Source organism: Cetorhinus maximus, chromosome X (genome assembly GCF_964194155.1).
Source record: "Cetorhinus maximus chromosome X, sCetMax3.hap1.1, whole genome shotgun sequence".
In the NCBI taxonomy this organism is placed as follows: domain Eukaryota; kingdom Metazoa; phylum Chordata; class Chondrichthyes; order Lamniformes; family Cetorhinidae; genus Cetorhinus; species Cetorhinus maximus.
In genome coordinates, this window is record NC_135917.1 from 2,791,342 (window position 1) to 2,816,496 (window position 25,155).

At 44.4% G+C, this 25,155-nt stretch overlaps 1 protein-coding gene and 1 pseudogene across 2 annotated transcripts in view; both read left to right on the plus strand.

Annotated features, from left to right (window-relative positions):
• The window catches only part of LOC144672698 (electroneutral sodium bicarbonate exchanger 1-like), a 340,464-nt gene that overhangs the window by 150,266 nt on the left and 165,043 nt on the right, over nucleotides 1–25,155 (plus strand). The gene's annotated exons all lie outside the window — the stretch shown is intronic.
• On the plus strand, nucleotides 23,339–23,733 carry LOC144672677 (large ribosomal subunit protein eL31 pseudogene; annotated as a pseudogene). Its single transcript, XR_013574131.1, has one exon. The product of XR_013574131.1 is annotated as a large ribosomal subunit protein eL31 pseudogene (transcript).

The following is a 25,155-nucleotide window of genomic DNA, read 5'->3' on the forward strand; positions in this document are numbered from 1 at the left end:
AACGCCCCATCAGTCTACGCTCGATCGTCAGTAAAGTGATGGAAGGAGTCATCAGCAGCGCTATCAAGCGGCACTTGCTCAGTAATAACCTGCTCACTGACGCTTAGTTTGGGTTCTGCCAGGGCCAGTCAGCTCCTGACCTCTCATTACAGCCTTGATTCAAATATTGACAGAAGAGCTGAACTCCGGAGGTGAGGTGAGAGTCAAGGAAGCATTTGAATGTGTGGCATCAAGGAACCCTAGCAAAACTGGAGTCAATGGGAATCAGGGGGAAAACTCTCTGGTTGGAGTCATACCTAGCACAAAAGGAAGATAGTTGTGGTTGTTGGAGGTCAATCATGTCAGTTCCAGGATATCACTGCAGGAGTTCCTCAGGGTATGTCCTAGGCCCAACCATCTTCAGCTTCATCAGTGACCTTCCTTCCATCATAAGGTCAGAAGTGGGCATGTTTGCTGATGATTGCACAGTGTTCAGCACAATTTGCGATGACTCAGATGCTGGAGCAGTACATGTCCAAATGTAGCAAGACCCGGACAATATCCAGGCTTGGGTTGACAAGTGGCAAGTAACATTTATGCCCCACGAATACCAGGCAATGACCATCTCCAACAAGAGAATCTAACCATCACCCCTTGACATTCAATGGTATTGCCATCATTGAATTCCCCACTATCAACATCCTCGGGGTTACCATTGACCAGAAACTGAACTGGACTAGCCATATAAATGCTGTAGCTACAAGAGCAGGTCAGAGGCTAGGAATCCTGTGGTGAGTAACTCACCTCCTGACTCCCCAAAGCCTGTCCACCATCTACAAGGCACAAGTCAGGAGTGTGATGGAATACTCTCCACTTGCCTGGATGAGTGCAGCTCCAACAGCACTCAAGAAGCTTGACATCATCCAGGACAAAGCAGCCCGCTTGATTGGCACCGCATCCACAAACACTCACTTTGTCCACCACTGATGCACAGTGGCAGCAGTGTGTACCATCTACAAGATGCACTGTAGGAATTCACCAAGCCTCCTTAGACAGCACCTTCCAAACCCACAACCACTACCACCTAGAAGGACAAGGGCAGCAGACACATGGTAACATTACTACCTGGAAAATCCCTCCAAGCCACTCACCATCCTGACTTGGAACTATATCGCCGTTCCTTCACTGTCGCTGGGTCAAGATCCTGGAACTCCCTTCTGAACAGCACTGTGGGTGTACCAGGGAGGTGACAGAAATGGGGCACTATGGACTGCAGTGGTTCAAGAAGGCAGCTCACCACCACCTCTCAATAAATGCTGGCCTAGCCAGTGACGCCCACACCCAATGAATGAATTTTCAAAAATTAATTAGTATAAATAATTTAATGCTATTTTGATAATTTAATCGTATGATTAAAGTTTGTGTTCAATCAATTAATTAATCAAATCTAGGGGATAAAGTTAAAATGTTCTGGATTTTTCAGTAAATTAAAATCTGAGACATATAGATAATACGAGTTAAGTAAATACATTTAAGTTAACTCTATAAAATAATGATGTCAGCACAAGGGAAGCAGTGATTGGTGAGTATTTATCTAAGTCTTAAGTTTATTTCTGTTAAGACAGTTAATAGTCTAATGAATAGAGGCATATCAGAGCATCTCAGTCCCATGTTCATCCTGGTCCAAATGGGGATTCCAAGACACTTGTGCCCCAGACAACATGTGCAGGAAGTGCTGTCGACTGGAACAACTCGGTTATCGTTTCGGAGCTTAAGCAGCAGTTGGTATCACTGCAGTACATCCGCGAGACTGAGAGCTTCATGGAAAGCACATTTCTGGACATGGTCACCCTGCAGCTTAAGGATGTGCAAGCAGAGGGGAAATGGGTAACGGCCAGACAATTGGCAGGTCGTTCAAGAGTACCCTGATTGCATCTCGCTCTCCAACCAGTTTTCAGTTCTGAATGCGGATGAGAGTGATGGTTCCTGTTGGGGAGTACAGCAAGAGCTGAGCCCACGACACCACAGTTGGCTCACCTGCACATAGGGGCAGGAGGAAGATATGGAAAAGTAATAGTGATAGGGGATTCTATATTTAAGGGAACAGACAGGTGTTTCAGTGGCTGCAGACATGAATCCAGGACGGTATGTTATCTCCTGGTCAGGAATGTAACTGGCTGCAAAGCACTCTGAGGGAAAAGGGTGAACAACCAACAGTTGTGGTTCATATTGGTGCCAGCGACATAGGTAAAAAGAGGGACAAGGTCCTGCAGGCAGATATTAAGGAGTTAGAAAAGAAACTAGCAAACAGGACCTTGAAGGTAGTAATTTCTGAGTTACTCCCACTGCCACACGCTAGTGAGTATAGAAATAGGAGGATAGAGCAATAAATGCATGGCTGGAGAAGTGCAGAAGGATGGGCTTTAGGTTCCTGGTACATTTGGATCAGGTATGGGGAGATGGAACCTGTACAGGCTGGATAGGTTGCACCTGAACAGAGGCGGAACCAATATCCTTGCTAGTGCTTTTGGGAAAGCTTTAAACTAACATTGCAGGGGTTGGGAATCACACGGTAACATTAGAGAGGAAAAACAAGGTGCACAAAGAATTGGGAGAGACAGAAAGTTCTAGAATAAGAAATAGTAAGGTATTATGTGGGATCAGAGAATGAGGAAATTCACTGAGGCTTGTTTGGATCTTTTGCTCATTATGAAAAGAGGGATATTTGGGTTTTGAAATGCAACCGTACTACATCACCCAGGTCCAAACATCTCCCTCTTCCTAACGAACAGAAGAAACATTTGCATGCATGATCATGTGTAACTGTGAGTTCCCCAAGTTCCCCACTGTACACCCATTGCTCTCATCCTTAACAGCTGTTTGGTCTACTAGTTAGTCTCTGCACTTGCATTGCATACATAGTCTTTAAATCATGCAGGCCTCTTAAAGGTACGCTTGTGCATTGTCATTAGCTGTTCCTCTGGGTTGAATGGCCTCCTTCTGTGCTGAAACCATTCTATGATTCTTTGTAACAGAGGCATTGAATCAACAGTGTCCCACCATAGACTAGATATGCATAATGAGCAAAGTGGGGTGGTTTGTCTTGTTTTGGGGCTGGATTTTATGGAGTGCCATGGTCCCCAACTGCCTGGCTAAAATATCAGTGATGAGCTCGCCCACCATCCTGTCGGCTACCCTTCAACAATGTAACACTAGAAACAGCAATAATTGCTTCAAGGTGAGACTTCCACTCCCATCTCAGGAGGAAATCTTGCTTTAGAGAGCTGCCAGTAGGGGAGAAGAAAATCCAGCCCTTACTTTTATTATTATTATTTGAGTTAAGACCTTGCAGTGACAGTCAATCTACTCCCACACTATGGAGCTCAGTCTGCTGTTATTTAACTCTCTCTACTGTCAGTTTTCAATCATTGGTCAACTTCTTCAAGACGTTCTCCACCAACATTTAAAAGTAAATGTGTATCTGTGTGCATCATTTGTTTCTTTGCAATTTTTAGAGTATATTACAACTTCCAGCTGGAAACTGCTTAAGCTTTACTTCCACAATTTGACAACATCTAAATCCCATAAGTATTTTACATTCCTATAATGCACACCTTTGTATCTGATACTACTAATGGATCTCTCCTATGGTGTTGCCCACAGAAAGTTAAGGGCAAGGCAAATTTTCCTCAATGCATTAGTGATGCTTTGGGGACCTGGAGCATATGGCCAGAATTTCACCACCTTGAGGCAGGTCCAACCTTTCGCGAAATGGGGCATGATGATGTCAGGAGGGCGTCTTGACATCATTGCGCCATCTTGCAATATTTTGGTCAGCAGATGCGCGTGGAAATCGGAAACAGGCCTGCTGATAGTTAAAGGGCCAATTAAGCCCATTAAATCCCCAAATGACTGCGATTTTTAGTGGCCCGTGTGCTTTTATGCTCGGCACACGGGCCAATTGACCAGGTGTCCTTCACATTTTTCATTCATCCTACATCCAGGGTGGGATAAAAGGCCCAGAAGACGTTGATAAGGTGAGGAGTTAGGAGTTTTGCTGAGTTGTCTGCAGTCGGTTTAGAGAGTTTCTGTTTTTACTTTGGTTGTTTCAGATAACTCTCGGATTGCTAAACATTTGCAGAGGATTTCTGCAGAAAGGTCCCTTTAGTACAGAAACCTGTGGAACCATTGGGACACACATGGGGATTGTGTACTCAGCTGGAGAAACCTCCTCAGAAGAGGAGGAGAGGGCCAGAAGGGAGAGGAAGCCAGTTGGTTGCAGGCACCATCCCGGAGGCTGCCCCCTGGACTGAGAGGCGAAGCCAGAGGGGCCAGCAGGATTTGCAAGGGAGAAGGATCCAGAGAAAATGCCAATACCCAGCAGGTACAGTGTACAGGCAGCAATCATGCTACCATGACATGACAGAGGTTCAGTGCTGAAGAAGGTGCCACCTCTCCAGGGAAATTGTCACCCTTATTTGTGACATGATCAGCCCTGAAATAGCCTCATACTGTGTAGGTGGCCACCCAGTGCCAGTGGCTCTGAAGGTGACAATGGCCCTGAATGTTTATGCCTCAGGATTGTTCCAGGGGTAGATGGGAGATCTCTGTGGTTTTGCAATCCGCTGCCCACAGCTGCGTCAAGGTGGTCACAGATGCACTTCGAAGAGCGAACACCTGCATTCACTTCAAGATAGATGAGGTCAGCCAGGCAGAGTGAGCCAGAGGATTCTTTGCAATTGCAGGATTTCCCAGAATTCAGGGAGCCATTGACTGCATGCATGTGCCCATAAAGGCGCCAGAGGGGGAGTCGGGTGCCTTTGTCAATAGAAAGGGCTTCTACTCCCTAAATGTCCAGATTGTGTGTGACCACAAGAGTGAGAGACTGCAGTTCTTTTCCAGGTATCCAGGAAGCTGCCATGATGCCTACATCCTGCGTCATTCCCAGGTGCCAAGCCTGTTGTTTGCACCAGCACGGATGGATAGCTGGCTACTGGGGGACAAAGGCTATCTGCTGAAAAGGTGGCTGATGACTCCACTAAGACACCCAAGGACTCCAGCCGAGGAGAGCTATGACCTGCTGAGGTCGCTGCCAGTGTGTGGGCTCGTAGGTCTGAACACAACCCCAGAAGCCCCTGATTGAATTCCTGGAGCTGCCTCTCATGAGAGTCGCCACACTTCTATGGAGGAAGATGTGAGTTCAGAGCTCTGGGTCAAATCAGTGCTCACGCTTCACATGGACTCCTCCAATACAGGGACCATGGCATGCAGACCCTCAGGGACCTCTGCCAGATCTTCACGTGCAGCCCTCTTGCTATCCAGCACTTGTCACCTAATAGACGACTCCAGAGCACATTATCGGCCTCATCATCGTCCTGATCTCTAGTAATCCTCTGACTGCCGGTGCACTGGGGACGCTCTTCCTCCGCCAACTCCTCAAGTGAGTGTGATGTGGCTTCCCCAGTGTGCACTACCATCTGCTCCGGAATGCTTATGTCCACCAACGTGCCTGTATCTGCGCTGGTGCATGGTGCAGAGTGAGAATGTGATACGGGTGCATCTGGTTGCAGGTCATCCTCTGATGTCAAGGGAGGGTCCTCGGTGTCCTTCTAGGGTCGAGAGGATGTTCCATCTGAGGGAGGGAAAATATTTGTAAATCTTGACCAGCATTACGAACTCAGAGCGCATGCAGTCTGGTTGCTTCTCAGAATGGATGTCTGGCTGAGCAAAGACTTCTGAATGGACGAGCAATGGGGATTAGTAGATTTCATGTATTAGTCTTACAACCACTGCCCTATATCTTTCACACCTCCCCCAATCTCTTCCTTGTCACCTGGACTCTAACCCTCCTCCGAGAAACCTGTCTCTCTGCAACCAGTGGACCTGGCTCCATGTTCTCACACCATTTCAAGTATCTGCTCCTCCACCTGACTTAAGATTAGGGACACCACCGCCCATTTGCCCTCGCTCCTGTGCATTGTGACTCCTTTTCTCTTGTAAGGGGAAAAGTGCTTTCATTAGTCCCCCCTCTTCATGCCAGAACATACCAACCTCTGTCAGTGCACGTTTCACACTGGCCGACAGTTAATTGGCCAGCCAACATGCAATCACTGTCAGGAGCCAATCATGGGCGAGAACAGATTTTACATCCACTTCCGGTCCCGTCGATCATGCTCGCCTGACAAGCCTAAAATTCAGGCCTATGAATCTGCATCTTGTGGTAAATGTAGCTTTATAATGGGGAAAATCCTATTAAGCCTCCATTTAGAGGTGTGACAGAATTGTGATACAACAACAACTTGCATTTATATATTGCTTTTAATGTAATAAAATGTCCCAAGGCACCCAAATAAGGATTGCACAACATACATAGAAAATTTCATATTCTAAAACCTGGGTATTCTCTTGTGCTTTTGAATAACACTCTGACTTGCAGATTTCATACAATTAGTGTACTTAGATGCAGTGAAGGCATTGTCCTCCAGTTCTGGGGCTGTCATTGTTAATGAGAATCAAACCTGTCTCTCGGGACCTTGTGCCTGAAGGGTAGCTTCAGACTTGTCCCTTTGATAATGGCTGCTGATTTGTATTTCCTTTTGAAATGTATAAAAGAGCAAATGTGATGGGATGTTTTTATGAAGGTGCTAAAAGATTATTGCAAGATACTAAGGTGTTGCCATTATCCAGAACATTTCAAAGGACATAATATTTCTAAAAGCATTGTGTGAATGCTTTAAAAGGGCACAGTTTTCATTTTTAAATATGTACTAGTTGAAGCTTTTCTCATTTGTCATCCCATCAAAATACATCATTTGCAACTTGCTAGGTGACATTATTGGAGGAGGAGGGCATGATGCACTTGCATCTCCACCCCCTTCCCCCCAAACAAAAAGTATAGTTTGCTGTCCACTTTTTCATAAGGCCAGTGCATCTGAAAGGAACTTTCCACAATGAATGGCCTTTCCAACATATTAGAAGAAGTGCAGCAACAACAATGTGACCATTCATTCAATACGATCGTTCCTTTTGGTAGGGCTCTATAAACGTTGCTGAACTATAATGCTTTTGTATTCTTAATCAGAAATTATGCAAAGCATATTGGGACATCTTGAGGCTCCAGTCAACTTTAATTTTTGCCAACATAACAATGTTGAACAAACCAGGTTGTTTCTAAAAAGGAACAATCAGTTCTCCACAAAGGAATCAATGGAACTGTCAAAACAAATTTGAAGATGGCCTTGTTTCTCTTGAAACATAAAATAACAATTATAGCATTTACGAAAACACCTGCTGGAATAATATAAAATTGTAATGGATAATCTACATTGTATTTGACCATTAATGAACTAAATGGACTTTGTTTTTTGCCCTTTTAGCATGATTTAGCTTTTTCCACTGATGGAACTAGATAGGTTGCAGTGGAAGTTTTTTCATGATTGCTGCCAGTTCTCAGTGATCAAATGAGAAATTAGTTTAAAGAAGAGTTAACAGGCTGACAATTTTGACTTCTCCAAGTGCCCTACAATTTCATACACTTTTCAGGTCGTGTTTTTTTTGGCAGGAATTTTTTTCCTCACCTACCCCTTCCTCTTTGCATTTTTCTCTTTTCTTACTCATGGCCATTGTTCATACATGGGCTTTTGCAGTGAGTGTCACCACAGCAGATATCATTGCTGAACCTGATCACCCACTATCCACATGCACAAACTTAGTCAGCGGGGTAGCTGGATACTTGCTAGATCTCCGGCTGACTACCCTCTCCCAAATCTTGTGTGCTGAGGCCAACTGTTGCTTCCCAATCCAGTTAAAGTCAGCTAATTCAGCACAGATCATGGATTGCGCTGTATTGCACAGCTACTCAATGGGGAACCAGCTGAGCTTCTGCTGAGGAAAATTCATGTTTCATAGCGACAGATGAGCTTGAAGAAATAGTTAATGGATCGGCATATTTCTACTCCACTGAATCAGGTAAGATTTAACATAATGGAATGTGTGTTTATTGGTAGTGTTAGAAATTAACATCTGATAGAAGTAAGTCAGCTCAATTGGGATAAGGAAAGGTTTCTTGCAGATTGATGGATTAATTTACATGAATCATTTTCCACTCCAGAGAGATTAACTGAGTCTTTGTTCGGTATTCGACGATCACTCAGTAGAAAGATGCTGAAAACCTATCTGATATATGAAGAGGTTGTTATTTGGATCTAACTGTGTTTTTGTGGGATTAAAATATACATGCCAACTCCACAGCCTTGTCTGCATATTATGTAATGCATCAAAGTTATTAATTGTTGCTCTGCTACCAGAACTTAATAATGACATGATTATTAAGTTTTTGCCTCAGTCCAACAATTAATTGATATGCTATATTTGGATATAGCATTCTCAGTAATTGAATGCATTTTACTTTCAGATATGCTTTTCTATTAAAACCAAGTTAGGTGAGATGTGAACTGCCAAATCTAAGCTTTGAAAGGTCGCCAAGAAACATGGACTAAGTCCTTTAGCGTCATGGAATGTTCTGAGGATGTAAAAGTAGCAACATAATGCAAGTTCTTTCTTTTTCCAGTTTGAACCCATGTCCTTCGTAATACTGTCAGATTATTTTGAAGTAGTGTTGTGGACTGACTTTCCTATACTGTTTACTATCTTGTACACCTTGATTACTGTCTTGTGATATATTTTGAAAGGTTTAAGTTGATGTTGCAAAGTTTAGTGATAGTTGGATAGCTGACATTCTGATTCCAAGCTAAAAATTAGTTAATTAATTTGATTTTTAAAGTGAAGTTTTTGCATTAAAGAAACAAAAAAAAGCAAACGAGTGGTCCTGTTACTCCCTTGGTACAGAATAAGAGAACTCTGACTACATGTTCTCATCCTTGCAGCATGTTACAAAGGAACAGGCATTGCAGGTTAATTAAAATAAAAACAGAAAATGCTGGAAAAACTCAGCAGGTCTAACACCATCTGTGAAGAGAGAAACAGAATTAATGTTTTGAGTCTCTATGACCCTTCTTCAGAGCTCTAGAGTAAGGTCATTCAGACTCGAAACATTAACTCTGTTTCTCCACAGATGCTGTCAGACCTGCTGAGCTTTTCCAGCATTTTCTGTTCTTATTTCAGATTTCCAGCATCTGCAGTATTTTGTTTTTATCTTATTGCAGGTTAACTATTGTACTTGCCACTCTTTTAAGTAGACATAAGACAGCATAGATCTGACTGGATGTTCTACCCTATGAAATTAAACTTATTAATTATGAAATTTGATGGAGGGATGAAGATAAGGGAGGAGAATTTCCATGGGTTTCTCTTGGTCTGCTGTAACTTTGGCATAAGACCAATGGAAACACTGGAGAAATGACGTAAACAGCTGTTTTAAGCCAATTACACTATTGCTCAGCTCTTCCACTGAAAAAAAGGAAGAAATTCGAGAGGACCCCTGTTGACTTTCCAGGTTCAAGTATTTTAAGTCCAATAAGAATGGAAAATGCTGGAAATACTCAGCAATGTTAAATGTGCAAGACTGCAAGCAAAATGCAATCTAATTTGTAGCACAAATGCAACTCTGCAGCGTCCAAACAATGCATTCTGTTCACTGGGTGACATGCTAACACTTTGCAGAACACCATCTGGTTGATGTTTTTGGGTGGATTAATTTTGGCACCCAATCTGGATGCATTCTATACTTGGTGCACCTTGGAAAGCAGAGATCAGATAAGGAAATTTGTGGGGGATTCGACAGACTCTTTCACATCCCTGGTGCATCATCAACAAACAGAGTGAAGTATTGTTGTATTTATTTCCTTCCTTGGGTTCCACCAGTTGATCAGAGAGTACTTATGCAAGTATAGACAAGCCAGGTTCCAGTATTAATTACAGCTAAGGACCAAATCCTCTTATTTTGGAATTGTGTGTTATGTTGTTTATCAGCTTAGACAAAGCAACATCTGTTTAAAAGATAAAAACTATCTTTGAATTGTTCATGGCCACAATGTCCAAAGCACAGCACAGTAGCAATCATGGTCTCATAACAGACCTAATATAAAAAGGAAGAAATGAGTAGGGTAACTTGACTAAACCCCAGGAAAGTGGAGTTGGAGTTATCAGCAAGAGTTGGCAAAACAATTTGTGCTTTCAACAGTAGGTAACATCTGGAGAAAGTAAAGAAAACAAAGATAAGATGATAGCAGTGTCTTATTCACCCTACTGTATGGCATTGAAACCTGGCCAATGAGCAAACCTGCAGTCAAGAAATGATCATATCCAACATCTTCAAGTTATTCAGGTTAAGTTGGCCAGAGAAAGAATAGAGCAGCTGTCAGTAAGTCAATTTACAATGTGCTTAGAATTCAGTACTCCTGAATACTGGGCGCTGAAATAGGATCTGAATGAGAAAAGGAAGTGCAGAACATCAAATTTAACCTGCCAAATCACTGTAGACGCAGACTTCTTCGAAGCTAACCGCAACGAAAGTGGTTCAGCAAATAGCCAACAATAGGATGCAGTGGAAAGACACATGCTAGGTGTATATCGGGGTTGTCCGACATATGGCCCATGGTCCAGAGTCCAGCCCACCAAAGCTTTCTATCCGGCTTGCCACCTTTCATAACTTTCAAACTTCATAGTGAGAGCTCTTCCAGCTGCTCCCGGAGCCGGGCGTTTACACCACAACCTAGCTTGCTAACTGTCGAGCCACTATTGACCGGAGGGTTGCGGCCATTAGGTCAGTGACTGGCTGGCAATGTTTCTCATTGGCTACTTGGCCTGTCAGTCACTGGCCTGGTACACTTCCCACTATCGCTGAGGTTCTGCTTACAGGTTATTCTCAATCATTTTATTTGTACTGGGGCACTGGAAATGGATTTTACTGCAAATGGGGGAGTGTGCCCTCCCTTGAACAATTATATTTTTAATGCAATTTTTATTAAATTTGTTCTATTTAATGTTCAACAATTTTCATTTAAGCATGCAGGGACTGTGAAATATTAAAGGCAGTTTCTTAGTTAAATGAAGGATCATATATTAGACTGGGGTCTAATTCTTTAGAATCAAATAGTTTGCTGCTGTTATGACATAGCAGATGGTAAATGCTGGGCAGTTCAAATCCATGGGAAACTTGAAACAACGGTCACAACCAATTTTCAATTTGTATGTTTCAAGATGTGGGCTTTGAATTCAGTAATAATAAGACCACCGAGTCTTAAGAAGCTTTTATAAAACTAAAACATTTATTTACAAGAAAATTAATTTTTAAGCATACACGTATGTCTACAAATTACTACTATATCAACTTCTAAATCCCCTAATTAATTTAACTCCCAATTACACTTTGGTTAAGGCAACAGTAAAACGCATGGATCTTAAAAGGCCCAGGCAAAGTGAACGATACCCTGAACAGTCGAATTCAAAGTGAGTTCTCTTAACTTCAGTCGCTGGAGGCAGCACTTTGGTACATACATTCACACTTGTTGAATCTTAGACTGCCTACCCTTACACACAGCCTTCACTCCTTTATACATATTTTCCCTTTTGAATGCAAATTCCCATTATTTCACTATGTCTTTGGACTTTATCTTTCTGATAATAAAAATCTCTCGCAGCACTAAGTTTTACCAGTAATATTTGTGAAAAATAAACACACTGGGCAGAATTTTCTGCCTACCGGGCGGGTGGGCCCGACCCAATCTTCGGCGGGCGGGGAGCCGATCCCCGCCAGAGAAGCGGGTCCCACCGCCATTTTAAGTGGGCGGGCCAATTAAGGCCCACCTAGCATGACACCCGGCGGGAAGCGCTATGCGCTTCCTATGCGGGTGGGGGGATTCCCCAAATGCGATAGTGCACTTTTTTGCGCATGCGCACGAAAGAGTGCACATCTCCCTGAGGCTAAGTGCTGCCTTGGAGATCGCTGATAGTTGTATAAACATTAAAAATAGAAAAGAAAATCCTTAACAATGTCACATGAGATGGGACATGTTAATAAATTTCACTAAAACTTTATTAAACTCTTTAAAACCCTACATGAAACCTCATCCCGCTGGTGGATGAGATTTCATGTTTTTTCTATTCCCCGCCGGGGCTCCTGGCCTGCCCACCAACCTTAAGGTTGGACGGGCAGGTCCTTTAATTGTTTTAATGATCCTGTCAATGGCCTCAATTGGCCATTGACAGATCGGCGGGCCCGTAGCTGATTTTGCTGTGGGCCCGCCTTCCTGAAGATTTAAATGGGATGGGATGCCGCCCCCTGCTCACCAATGGCAAAATTCAGCCCACTGTTTCTTAACTTCACCTGGTCAGGTGACACATTTCACCCCTCCTTTCAAAACAATCTAGTCTGGTTTATTTAACAGTGCAAATGTCCTTTTACACCTTACATTATAAACTTCCATGCTTACATCAAAGCCTTCAGACCAGCTGCCTTTAATCCAATTAAGACACACACACACACCATTCCGACCATTATAGCAGCTGAAGCACTGAAAAAGAGAAGTCTATCATATTTAATAAATCTTGCAGTTATACAAACTAGTGAGACTTTTTGTCGCTCCGGGCTTTTAATTGTAGAAAGAAACTTAAGTTTGAGCTCTGCCTAGGGAGGCAGCTTCCAAGGACAGCTGATTCTCATTGCAAGTAGGACAAACGGAATATTGCAGATGTATTTCTAAATTTGTCAAATTCACTTACAATCTGCATGTTTGATATTTGCTGGGGTACATTAAGCTTGTTGTGTCTCTCTTTTAACCTATCCGGAATACTCTGCATTGCTATGTCAAGTGTGCAGGCAGACATTGACTACTTGTGCAAGCAAGAACAATCCCAGATATCTCAGTAAATCAGTGTTCAATATAGTGATGAGAAAGTAAGCTAATAAATTAATCTTCTCATTTGAAGCTTGTTAATAAAATGGATATTTTTTGTTGTTTTGATTAATAACAAGATAAATATCTAATGCCTTATCTTTCTGAAATTTGCTCACCGGCCCCATGAGTGAGAAATAAATTGAAGTGTGGCCCCTCATGCGAGAAAGTTGGACACTCCTGGTCTATATCCTTGGCCATTGTAGGACACGCACAACTACATCTATATTACTTAATAGCTGCTTCAATCTGCTTCCTAAGCTGTTTGGGTTTTCAGAACCAACTGATGCTTCAGCTCTGATGAAAGGTCATTGACCTGAACCATTAACCCCGTATCTCTCTTCACAGATGCTGCCTGACCTGCTGAACATTTCTAGCATTTTCTGTTTTTATTTCAGATTTCCAGCATCTGCAATATTTTGCTTTAATGTTGATACTTTAATGTATGGGCTATGGGCATGTTGGTGAGTTTAGGGCAACTGGCTATTTTTCTGGTCATTTCCTAAAGATTACTCAACCATTTCACCAGATTACTATGCAGCACTGATACTGGACAGAAAGCACCAGCATGCAGACATGGACAAGCTGGGCTCCAGTATTAATTGCAGCTAAAAGACCAATTGCTCTTATTTCAGAATTGTGTGTTATGTTGTTTATCAGATTACACAAAGGCTATACATCTATTTCAAAAGATTAAAACTAGCTTTGAATTATTCATGGCCAAGATGGCCAAAGCAGCACAGTAGTAACTAAGGCTCAGAATTTTACTACGACAGACAGCCTCTCCCTTGTGGGGAAAATAGCAGTCCTGCCCCTAAACACAGCACTTCCCGTTTTCATGGGGCCGGGGCACGCTTAACAGATGCACGTTTTATGGAGGCAGCTGGCCATTTAAATCAGCTGCCTCCACTCAAGTCGAATTATGATAGCCTAGGAATGTGAAACCCAAAGTGCGCAAAGTAGACCTGGTAAGAGCAAGTCTGAACTTGGCATTTTTCTTTGGATAGCCAGGGGAGCTCTTTGGAGAGGTAGGGTACCCCTGTGGAATTTGCATTAAACTTTTATTCACAGCCCCAGAAGTCTCACAAAACAAATTCCAACCATCTTCCCTTAACCCAAGGGAGTAGGAGAGTGGGGCTCCTGGTGTTGCAGGGGAATTATTGTTGCCCCTACTAACTTGTGCGCCCAGGCACCAGGAAGAAATTTGTGCTGGAGAAGGATGCACAGCATTTTGTGTGAAGGAACATAGAAGATGGGCATATCACCTTTGCACATAATAGCCAGTCATCATGAGTAGCCAGAGGGCAGAAGGTCAGGAGGATGAGACTGCTGTCTGTGCACCAGGAAGGAGGAGGAGGAGAGGCAAGACAACCAGGTATTACCCTGTGTGAAGTATGTACAGACCTAGACACCTTACTTCAACATGATGGAGGCTAAGCTGTGAGGTGGTGACAGACCTGTCACATGGTCCAGCAGCAACTTGAGCCACAATCCATTGATTGCCATGCCCTGCCAATGGCTGTGAAGGTAACCATTGCCCTCAACTTCTGTGCCTCATGATCTTTCCAGGGATCATCTAGAGACCTGCCTGATATATCCTAGTCAGCAGCACATAGCTGCATTAAGGCTGTAACTAATGGCCTGTTTGCTTGTGTGGGGGAATCAAATTAATCTTTCTATATAGTCTTGGTGTGTCAGATGCAGAGAGCCACGGCCTTTGCCCAATTAGCAAGTGGAGCTCTGAAATATTCCTCAGCAAGGGTATCAAGAATAGTTGTGGTGCGCTGGATGCGTCACAACATTGCGCAGTGGAGGGGCATACAAATCAATGATGACGCCATGGGCAGAGCTCCAACCTCTGAGGAGGAGGAAGATGATGAGGAGGCCCCCGTCCATTTGAAAGATTCCGAAACTGATGAGCATGAGGAGGCTGCCAATGGCAAAGCAGTTGGGAGGTATGTCCATGTAGCCAGGGCTGACTCTGCGCAGGAAGGGATCATCGCCAGATGGGTCCTTGTGCAAAATAGATTCTCATAGGGTCATCCCATATCACAATTATCATCAACCAGTCCCTGGTGGCATACTTCCACCTAAAGAACCTTGTGTATTGACCCCACAATTACTCAAGGGACTACCCCTCCCTCACAAGGGAGAGAATAAACAGGAATGAGTTGGACTCAGTTACATTCATATGCATGAAACCCTCACCTTCATAACTATGGGCCTCATCATATTGCAAACAAACATGGCAAGTTATTCACAACCTGCCCACCTCGTGTGAACGTTGATGACTGTAAATGAGGAGCCCATACTGCCAAATTGTTCATTATCAAACCATACTCACAATGCTGAAAGTGATGACATTAGAATTCAAACCCTCTACATGCTGATAGGATTGTGTGTTGTAGCATACATTCAGATAAAGCATCTCGCACATGAGACCATAACTGTGCAACAACAGCTCTTTGAAAGAACTTGCACCCCATCCATTCCAGCCAATGGTCCAGTTTCTGATGTGGGCGTCACATGCAACATTCCAGGCTTCCACATACCTCTACTTACTGCACAAAGCACATCCTCTGACACATGGAATGCAAATGCAGCCAAAGCAGTGGGCACAGCAGACGGCCAACATTACCTGCACAATACATGGCCTCTCGAGCTGCGATGCCTACACCCAGGCCAATGCGTAACACTGCAGTGCAGATGAATGTGTTGCACCCAACACTCATGCTTGCGATTCACCTGCTGCCCGGCATCTGTTTGTGGAGTCTGATCATTGAGCTTCCCTTAAAGTCAAGTTTGGTTGGAAAATGGAAGATACAAGGAGCATCTCAGTGCTTGAGCTTTTGAACACTGGATTCTTATGTGATACAGCAGAGAAGGAAGAAGCCTTCCGAAGCATCACAAATCAGCTGACAACCTTGATCCTGCTGACAGCATGTCGAGATGGACCTTGACATGCTGCCCTCATTATTACTGGTAAGAACTGCCTTCATTAAAGTTACCATTTTTTTTGAGTTCTCTAGTGCACAAACACATACCAAGTCATGTACAAGTGTAAGTAAATATATTAAAGAAGTGCTCCAATGTGCTATATACAATGTGAAAAGTGTAACCATGGTGAACTCATTAGTGCTATCGCCGAGATGGCACCATTTGCTCTCGCACACTCCTACGAAGTGCCTTGGAGGAGGTGGAGGCAGGCTGCTCACTTCTCTGTCTAAATGGCAATGAGGAGCATGGTGGCCTGCCACGTTGTGCAGGCACCCGTTGGGGACCTCCTTCAGACTGCAGCCTCTGCATCTCTGCATGCGCAGTTGTGGTCACTGGCACATGTTCAGCAGACGAGGGCTCTGGTGGAGGGGCTGGGGGAAGATGAAGGTGCTGAGGAGCTCTCGGTACCTTCACCTTCCTCAGTGACCTGCACAGCCCTGGGTTGGCCTTCGGGTGGAGTTGATGGGGCTGGCTGCTGGTGCACAGCAGTTATCCATTCCAGCAACCACTCTGTGCCAACAGTTCGACTGTCCTGTTAAGGGTACCCAGCTCCTCATGTAAGGCTTGGATGTCAATGCTCATTCTCTGAACGGACTGATACAGGCCACTGAGGGAGACTTGCACTCTTTTCTGGCTGAGACGCTGCTCTTACATCCATTCCCAAGTGCTGCAGCATGTGTCTCTCCATGAGATTGGCCAACCTCTTATAATCTGAGCTAATGTGGATGAACCTTTGGGACAATGTGGGGCTCATGACGGTGATGGACTCCTCCATTTGCAGTTCAAGAGTCCCCATTGCCTCTGGGAACTCCGCCAGATGTTCACACATCTTTTGCTGATTATCTAAATACTGTGCCCTAAAGGGTGACTCCTGAGGCTGCACGTTCTTGCCCACTGGAGCATCATTGTGACTTTCCTCCCTCCTCAGATGGGACTGTGCACAGATGTCTCTGACACTTCCTCTTACACTCCAGTGCAGTGACTTTCACCTTGTGCCATCGACTCGACACGCGTGCTACATCCCTCCGAAGTGCTTGTATCTGAGTTGGCAGAGTGTGGGCTAGTCAGATGTGACACTGCCTCCTCAAACATCTCTTCCTCCAGGGATGACCTGGCCCAGAGTGGGGGGCAGTGGTGAGGAAGCAGAGCTGGGACTTGTGTGAAACACAAAAGGAGTTATTTAGGTATAGCCCTTCTTATTGTGAATGCAATTTCTGATGCATGCTATTGCCTTAACCATGCTCGTGCTGCCTTTATGACGCAACCCCATCAACCCCATCCTTGCACTCCCTCTAATGTTATCATCCACATGTGCTGAGTGAAGTTGCAGCATGAGTTCCACCATTACCACCTTGTGCCAAAGTGATTTCAACATCACCTTTATCACCTGTGATTCACCATCACCAACAGACACCCTGTTCAGGTACACTGGCAATCTCCATGGCCATCAGTTCCCACGAAATGGGTGTCCAGGCCATCTCTGTGACATTCTTTGCCCTTTTAAACTGCAACAGCAACATGAATTTATGTTAGCCTGGTCTATAGTGCATGGTGGGATATTGCTTTTCACTGCATCTGTGCATCACAGTGCTCATTCACATGTGTTCTGTACACATGCATGAACTGTTTACACATACCTCTGCTTCAGTACTGAGGCTTGTATGTGTCATGTCTCACACCTTAGCTGCAGCACACAGATGTGACCCTCCCCTCGGAGCTCTGTGTGGATGAGCCAAGCTACTCATCTGTTTGGAACGCGCAGCAGATCGTTGAACCTTTTCCTGCATTGAATCCATGAGAGCTGATGGTTTCCTGCTGTGTTCACCACAGCCGTAATTTGAATTCCGGCCGCCTTGGTTGTTGCAGGGGCATTATGGCAGCCAGCAGGGTAGAGGATTGGTCTCCTCTTCTGGACCTCTTCCACCAAAACGTGAAGGTCCTGATCAAAAAATCGTAGGGCAGCTGGACCCATTCCTTCCCCCGTGTCTCCTCTGTATGACATTTTATGAATAAAAATGTAAGCCGACGAGTCATGAGCCATTAAGATTACAGTGCTCTCATTCACTTTTGTGTACTTACATGCACTAACCATTTTCATAATATCATCAAGGATTACTGGTAAGCTTTGGTGGAGAAAATATTTCTGCGCAAATGCTTCATCCCATGTAAGTTACGGCTGTGACTCCAAGGCAGCATGCTGTGCTCTGTGACCACTGACAGCCCTACTAGTTTCCTCACTGTTAGTCACACTGTTATGCTGTGACAGTGTGCAACTGTGAGGGACTTGGTCAAGGGTCAACAGCACATCCTGATAGATGAGTGACAAGAGGGCAAGTTGATTGGCTAATGAGCATGGCACTGTTCATTATTCATCCACCTGCTGAGTCTTGGCAAATAACTACATGACTGCAGAATATCTTTACCAGGTAGTGGTGGCAAGATGATGCCATCTCCATGGTTTTGTCTTGTGAATCCACTCCATGCTTTCAATGGTTCAGTAGAGTACACTTTAATTAGGCAACAACAATGATACTTCTCCCATAGAGAAAGCCCACGATGGGCCATTCATTCCAGGGTCAGCTAACAGTTGGATAACATTTATAGCTTGGACACTCATCTGACAAGGCAGTGATGTCTCCTTTGAGGCACAGGGACTTCAGCATTGATGACGCACCTCTCAAATTGAAGGCCCTCTTTTTATCTGCGCTGAGTTTCCCAACCCGCACCAGGCCCACCTTCAACCCCTTATTACTTCCAGGGTCACCCGCCTCACTACTATTCTAGCTGCCCCCTTGGATTGAAAATTAGAAGTTCGGGCAGACATTTTTAGAGGTCGGGTTCGCGGAGCTAGGAATCCTCCTGTCTCTGCGCACTGACCCGGGAGCGAAAATCTGGCCTTAAGTGCTTAATACGTTGATACATTTGTCAAAAATTGAGCACCACGTACAGGATGAAGAAGGAGTTGGCTGAGGAAGCTGATTGAAGTGGCACAGATGTAAAGATTTATTAAGCCCCAGTCATAAAATCAGTCCTTTCATTGTATTGGTAACTCCTCTTACATTGCTTTTCTGTTTCATTTTCTTATTTAAGTGTAGTCAATAATGTCATCTTGGAGATTTACAAAGGGCAGGATAGACACAAGAACCTAAGTAATCAAAATGGTTCCTGTACTTTTCTTGAATCTGTGAATCTTTAATGTTTCTACTTCATTTTTTTATCTCGTAGCCCAATACAGTTATTTATGATACTTTGGGCAGAATTTTTAACTTGGTGGGCGCGCGCCCGACCTGACTGAGCATGAAATGACGCGCGATGACATCGGCTGAGCGTGCCAATGTCATTGCGCGATAGCTCGATCAGCGGGTGTGTGCCGGAGTTGGCAGTGCGCCCACCGACGATTAAAAGGCCTATAAAAGCCATTAAGTTATCAATTGTGCTGAAATTTTCACTGCCCGTTCAACCTAATGGTTGACAGACAGGCGAAAAGGCCAAGCGGCCTTTGCATTTTTTTGGAAACCCCATCCATGGGCCAGATAAGGTTTCCAAAATCAAATACAAATGAAATAAAAACTTAAATTTTTATTTTAAAACATGTCCCTGCTCATGTGACATGAGGGGACATGTTTCATTAATTTTTTCTGCTCTTTAATAATTTTTTTCAATACATTCTTCTCTCTGAGGGAGCTCTGTGCCTCAGGGAGATTATTCAGTGCTCTTCTGCACGCATGTGCGAAGTTTGCGCTAGGCCTATTCGCCCTCCTCCCCCCACCTGCACAAGCAACACTCAGCGCTGCCGCTCGTGTATCACGCTGGGTGGGCCTTAAGTGGCCTGCCAGCGTGAAATCGTAGAGCGCTGCCAAACGCGGGCGGCAGTAGGCTTCCTGACCGCCCCGGCCTGCCCCCACTGATTCCGCACGCCAAGGGCAAAGTTCTGCCCTTTGTGTTTTTTGCCACCTACCCTCTTTTTTGAGTCTGGCACACTGACCTCTACGTCGCAGAGGCTGAGCGTCAACTCACAGACACTTCCTCCTACCTCCCCCTGGACCATGACCCCACCACTGAACATCAAGCCATTGTTTCCAGGACTGTTACTGACCTCATCTCCTCTGGAGATCTTCCTTCCACAGCTTCCAACCTGATAGTCTCCCAACCTCAGACGGCCCGCTTCTACCTCCTACCCAAAATCCACAAACAGGACTGTCCCGGCAGACCGATCGTGTCAGCCTGTTCCTGCCCCACAGAACTCATTTCTTGCTATCTTGACTCCATTCTCTCTCCCCTTATCCAGTCTCTTCCCACCTACATCCACGATTCCTCTGACGCCCTACATCATATCAACAATTTCCAGTTCCCTGGGCCCAACCGCCGCCTCTTCACCATGGACGTCCAATCCCTCTACACCTCCATCCCTCACCGGGATGGTCTGATGGCTCTCCGCTTCTTCCTCGAACAGAGGCCCGAACAATCCCCATCCACCACTACTCTCCTCCGTCTGGCTGAACTTGTTCTCACACTGAACAATTTCTCCTTAAACTCCTCTCACTTCCTCCAAATAAAAGGTGTGGCTATGGGTACTGCATGGGCCCCAGTTATGCCTGTCTCTTTATGGGGTATGTGGAACATTCCTTGTTCCAGTCCTACTCCAGCCCCCTCCCACAACTCTTTCTCCGGTACATCGATGACTGCTTCAGTGCTGCTGCTTCATGCTCTCGTCGGGACCAGGAAAAATTTTATTAATTTTGCTTTTAATTCCCGCCCCTCCATCATTTTCACATGGTCCATCTCTGACACTTCCCTTCCCTTCCTCGACCTCTCTATCTTAATTTCTAGTGATAGACTGTCCACCAATATTCATTACAAGCCTACTGACTCCCACAGCTACCTCGACTACAGCTCCTCACACTCCGCTTCCTGTAAGGAGTCCATCCCATTCTCTCAGTTCCTTTGCCTCTGTCGCATCTGTTCTGATGATGCCACTTTCCAAAACAGTTCCTCTGACATGTCTTTCTTCTTTCTTAACCGAGGTTTTCCACCCACGGTGGTTGACAGGGCCCTCAACCGTGTCCAGCCCATCTCCCGCGCATCCGCTCTCACACCTTCCTCTCCCTCCCAGAACCATGATAGGGTCCCCCTTGTCCTCACTTATCACCCCACCAGCCTCCGCATTCAAAGGATCATCCTCCACCATTTCCGCAAACTCCAGCATGATGCCACCACCAAACACATCTTCCCTTCACCCTCCCGGCGGCATTCCACAGGGATCGTTCCCTCCGGGACACCCAGGTCCACTCCTCCATCACCCCCTACACCTCAACCCCTTCCCATGCAACCGCAGAAGGTGCAACACCTGCCCCTTTACTTGCCCCCCCGACCCCCCCCCCCCCCCCTCCTCACTGTCCAAGTGTCCAAACACTACTTTCAAGTGAAGCAGCACTTCACTTGCACTTCCCTCAATTTAGTCTACTGCATTCACTGCTCCCAATGCAGTCTCCTCTACATTGGAGAGACCAAACGCAGACTGGGTGACTGCTTTGTGGAACACCTTCGGTCTGTCCGCAAGCATGACCCAGACCTCCCTGTCGCTTGCCATTTCAACACTCCACCCTGCTCTCATGCCCATATGTCGTCCTTGGCCTGCTGCAATGTTCCAGTGAAGCTGAACGCAAACTGGAGGAACAGCACCTCATCTTCCACCTAGGCACTTTACAGCCTTCCGGACTGAATATTGAGTTCAACAACTTCAGATTATGAACTCTCTCCTCCATCCCCACCCCCTTTCCGATCCCCCTTTTTCCAATAATTTATCATTTTAAAAATATATTTTTCTCTTCCCACCTTTTTCCATTATTTTTAAATTTATTTCCATCCATTGTTTTTTATCCACCTTTTAGCCTATTTCGATCCTTTCCCCCCTACCCCACCCCCGCTAGGGCTATCTGTACCTTGCTCGTCCTGCTTTCCACCATTAATGTCACCATTAGCACATTTCTTAGTTAATATCAACACCGTCAACACCTCTTTGTCCTTTTGTCTGTGACATATTTGACAATCTCTTCTTTGCCTCCACCTTTCACTGGCCCCCTATCCAGCTCTACCTGTCCCACCCCCCTCCACCAGCATATATTTCACCTCATTTCTCTATTTCCTTAGTTCGGTTGAAGAGTCATACAGACTCGAAACGTTAACTGTATTCCTCTCCGCAGATGCTGTCAGACCTGCTGAGTTTTTCCAGCTATTTTTGTTTTTGTTTTAGGTTTTATAAATAAGGGAATGGCATACAAAAGCGAAGAAATGATGATAAATTTGTACAAATGTAATTTAGGCTGCAGTTGGAGAGTACTGCGTCTGGTTTTGGGTGCTCCATTAATAGAAAGAATGTTAAAGCCACAAAGGGCGTATAGTGTAAATTCACCAGGATGATGCCAAGAATGGGAAATTATTGGTATGAGGAGAGACTTGAGATTCTGGAACAGAGAAGGTGAAGAGGAGATTTAATAGAGGTTTTTGAAGTTAAGGATTTTGAATAGGGAATAACTATTTCATCTGGTTCTAGAGTCAGGGAGAAAGGATCATTAATTTGAAATCCTCAAAGTGAGGAGAACACACAGGGCTGTTTGAAAATAGAATGTTTTGCTGCAGAAGTAGTTAAGGCTGAGGCCATTGTTCTTTTTAAATGAAAATTGGATAAATATTTGAAGCAGAGGAAGATGCAGTGCTGTGGGGAGAGTGGGGCAGTGGATTAGTTTGGATTGCTTTAGCGAGTCGTCTCCTTATTTATTGTAAACTTTCATTATTTTATAGTTTCAGAAGCACATTGATACCAAAGTCAGTCATATATTAGTGTGTAGAAAATTGTGAATGTTTAAACCCACATCTTAACATTCCAGGGCCTAGTGCATCAGAACACCAACAAGATCTGTCATTTCTGCAGCACAGATTGTGTGTTTCTATATAAAGCTCCTCCATGATGGAATAAGTTTATCTCCAATAGTTCTGTGTCATTTCACACAACTATACTAATTGTACTCCATTGTGGAAACTTCTTTAGGAGTGTGAAAACAAAAGCAGCTTATAGTGTGGACTTGTTTTAGCCGAGTCTTAATTATATGTTTTGCAGTCTGTGGTTAGCACTGAGTGGTTTGATAGAAAGTCCTGCCTAGTGTAATGTTTTAAGAGTCTTCAGAGCCCATCAACCTCATAAAAATAGCAGAGAATCTTTTGACTGTGGGACAAATCACAGGGTTTGTATGTTGAATAGGCAAATTAAGTTGGCTGGGAATATATATTATCTTGTCTTTGTTCCCAAGTAAGGGAAGATTGCTGCTGCACTTTCTATCAGAGTCATGCATGAAAATGATAGAAAATATTTACCTTTTGTACGATGTTTAATGAGCAAGTATCACTCAGTATCACATTTACATGGATGTGTTGACGTAATACTAAATAGTTTCCTTCAATTTAATTCGTATCTTGATCCAATGGTTAACAATTAACTGTTAACATTTCCGACATTTACCCGGCAAGATGGTTCCTGCTAAGAAAGGTGGAGAGAGAAAGAAGGGCCGTTCTGCCATCAACGAGGTGGTTACCAGGGAATATACAATAAATGTGCATAAGCGTATCCATGGCGTGGGTTTTAAGAGACGCGCTCCTCGTGCCATTAAGGAGATCCGTAAATTTGCCGTGAAGGAGATGGGTACTCCAGATGTCTGCATTGATACTCGTTTGAATAAGGCTGTTTGGGCTAAAGGTGTAAGGAATGTTCCATATCGCATTCGTGTGCGTTTATCCAGAAAACGCAATGAGGATGAGGACTCTCCTAATAAACTCTACACATTGGTAACTTATGTTCCTGTCACATCCTACAAAGGTCTGCAGACAGTTAACGTTGATGAAAACTAAATTGTAAATGTTCTGTTAAAAATGAACTGCGAATAGCTTCTAGTTTTTTTTTGAAAACTCTACAGATTCCAAAACAAATAAAGTAATGCACAAAGTAAAAAAAAAACTGTTAATTATCAAATGTAGCAAGGAATTTGGTAGATTTTTACTGGATGAACTTATTCACAAGATAGTTTTGATGAGGAAGACAGTTTGGCCCATATGATTCATCACCTAGAGGAGTGTACGAGAGGAGGACCCTGAGCCAGGCAGTCAGCAGCACCTAGAGGACAGTGCGAGAGGAGGACCTGTTCCTACCTGTCAGAGCTGAAGTGTGACGTCAAAGGAATACAGATAGGTGATTGGTGGGTATCGCTTTGGTCTGCCCGAAACTTGTTGGTCTTCCAGCACAAAGAGTTGTCCCCGACCGATTGTTGCGGACTGGCACAATCCAAAGTCCAGGACTACGTGCTGAGGGACGCACTAAAGCTTGGGGCAGCTGCCGCAAAGGCGAAATGGGGAAGGGTCGCTGTCTAAGACCTTTCTACCACAGCGCACCGAGAGACTGGGAACTGTTTAGAGCCCCTCGGGCTGTACAGATCAAAATGAAAGGCTGTAAATGATTGTAATATTGTTTGTACTGATGCACCTGGTGATACATTTTGTAAAAGTTTAACCTGGATTGTACCCTTGTAATGTTGTTTTTGAAATGGTTTGGAATGTGATTGAAGATATTTTATGAATAAAGTATATTTTTACAAAAAAAAAAAAAAATCTCTTCCTGTGCGGATCATCAACTCGGTGAAAGACGCGCTTTGGTCTGCCCGAAACTTGTTGGTCTTCCAGCACAAAGAGTTGTCCCCGACCGATTGTTGCGGACTGGCACAATCCAAAGTCCAGGACTACGTGCTGAGGGACGCACTAAAGCTTGGGGCAGCTGCCGCAAAGGCGCAATGGGGAAGGGTCGCTGTCTAAGACCTCTCTACCACAGCGCACCGAGAGACTGGGAACTGTTTAGAGCCCCTCGGGCTGTACAGATCAAAATGAAAGGCTGTAAATGATTGTAATATTGTTTGTACTGATGCACCTGGTGATACATCTTGTAAAAGTGTAACCTGGATTGTACCCTTGTAATGTTGTTTTTGAAATGGTTTGGAATGTGATTGAAGATATTTTATGAATAAAGTATATTTTTACAAAAAAAAAAAAAAAAAAATCTCTTCCTGTGCGAGGACGATCACCCGAGCCATCTTTCGCTTTATCTGGAGGTCGAAAATGGATTGTGTCCGCAGGGATGCGATGTACAAGCCTCTAGATAAAGGGGGAAAAAACGTGCCCAACATCGCCCTCATACTGATGGCCACCTTTGTGTGTGGCTGCATCAAGCTGTGCGTAGATCCTCGGTACGCAAACACCAATTGTCACTACGTGCTGAGATTGTACC